The following is a 2,462-nucleotide window of genomic DNA, read 5'->3' as shown; positions in this document are numbered from 1 at the left end:
TATATATACATGCATATATACATACCTTACATTTCAGACAAACATACATACATATGTACATGCAATGTATTGAAATATAAGATATTAAGATGAGAAAAGACTTGTTTATAAATACTAGTTTTACATATATTCATTTTTTTTAATTATCAGAGACAAGAAGGTGGGGGGAAGCAAATGAAATAGAAGGAATGGTGAAATATATAGCGAGGGAGGGAAAATAGTTTCATTGTATGAAGTTTTCTGTCTGTAGGTCGTCACTAGATTTTATTTCTAACGTTTACAAGCTCAAATCTACAGTGAAGATATAAGTATAAATTATAATTGCTTAGATTCAACTCACTATACACATATATAGAATTAACTGCAACTCCATTTAAATTAGGCCGCAATTACCACACCTATACATTTAGAAACCTTTTACTATATTTCTTTCGGAGTTAAAATGGAATATGAATTACAATTTCAACTGACGCATAATCTCAAGACGTAAATATTAAACTCGTAACAAGAAACCCTGGGATTTATGTAGTAAGGAAAGTCTAGCTATTCTATTTAATAATACAGTGTCTTAAATGAACACAGTGAAAGAATATCATCATATAAACGTGCATGCGAGAGAACTTAGTTCTCTTTGTGGTAAGTAGGTATTAATCTGGTTATTAAATAACCAGATTAATACCTACTTACCACCACACACTATCTAGTAACTTTTCTCACCATAGTATTAAACGTTTTATTATAGACACTAAACTATGCTTCTTTCCGTACATTTCACCAGACACATTTTTTGAAAGTCAGCACTAATTTCCCTAACATTGACATCTTCAAAACTTTCATATTCACACTCTTAAAAATATCCAGTCTTCACCTGGCTTTATCGTAAATAATTAATTTCATTATTTACTTCACCCACCCAAATTTACTTAATCCTCTTCCACCCTATTATCACTTTTTACTGCATTTTACCTGAACTTATATTTCCTCCTAATATATTCAACATATCACATTTATTTAACATATTTCTATATCGTTTTAATTGTTTTAAAATCTTTAATTTAATTTTATTTTGTGTAATTATATTTTACTTAGTTTCTTTAAACTATTCTTCCACGACTTTTGAAAACTCATTTCGACTTTAAAATGATTTAATATTATTTTCCTCATATTCTTTCTTTTTCCCATTAATATTTCTTTAAAATATCATTTTCCCACATAATTATTTAGTGTCACAGAACTGCACATAATCACCCCATTCTCAGCTTACATAAACATTCGCACTGATTTGTTATCCACCTCCATTCATTATTCCTGATATTTTAAATAATTTTTTTTTCTTATTCATTTACGAGATTTTTGTTATTATTTTGTAAACTTTTAATCCCCTCATTGGTAGCCTGGAGTCCATTCATACAATTCACTTCCCACTCCTCTTCCCTTCAAAATTACTCCAACACTACATAGATATATTATTTTTCTTTATTTACATGCCTCATATAACCCAACCAAGTGTTTTTCGTCAAGTCGTACACATACATATTACACTCACCTTGTCCGAGTATTTTATTTGAATTTTCTCCATTTATTAAGATTGACATTCTATCATACATCAATACAACATTTAACGACACTAAACAAAAGAAAATATAAGCAATGTACTGACCGTATTGTTTACAGGAATAAAGTTTTTACGAGTTTCTTTTATATGAATTATACCCGTCACACTTCGAGTTTACTGTCAATTCATTAATACACTTTTACATAAATCTCTGTCTATTTATTAAATATCAATGATCTCTTTTTTCAATTATCTAACGATAATCGTATATTTTACTTGTTTCAGTCATTAGACAGCGGCCATGCTGGAACACCACCATGCCCGGTCTAGTCAGAGAAATCGTCCCCAGTATTTATTTATTTTTTTAAAGTCTGTTACTTATTTTATCAGTTTCTTTGGTCAAACTGCTAGATTAAGGGGACGGAAACAAACCTCCACCGGTTATCAGTTGGTGAAGGCGAGGAACAAATACACACACACACACGCTTACACACACACACACATGCATGCATGAATACATACATACGTACGTACGTACATACATACATACATACATACATACATACATACATACATACACACACACAAACAAACACACATATATATATATATATATATGTATACAACGGGCTTCTTTCAGCTTCCGTCAACCAAATCCACTCACAAGGCTTTGGTTGGAGCGAAGCTATAGTAGATCGTGTCACGCAGTTGAAGTGAAACTGGAACCATGTGGTTGGGAAGTAAACTTCTTACCACACAGAACACCTCTTTTCTCTACGATAATATTAACACTTGAGATCATTTTTTTTTTCGTTCATCCTCTCCATTTGTCTTCTTCTTCTTCTTGGTCTTCTCCGCAACTATCCTTACTCATTTTCTCTCTCCCTTCTTCACTATCTCCTTATTC

The sequence above is a fragment of the Octopus bimaculoides genome, chromosome 2 (genome assembly GCF_001194135.2).
Source record: "Octopus bimaculoides isolate UCB-OBI-ISO-001 chromosome 2, ASM119413v2, whole genome shotgun sequence".
NCBI lineage: Eukaryota > Metazoa > Mollusca > Cephalopoda > Octopoda > Octopodidae > Octopus > Octopus bimaculoides.
This window is presented reverse-complemented; position numbering follows the sequence as displayed.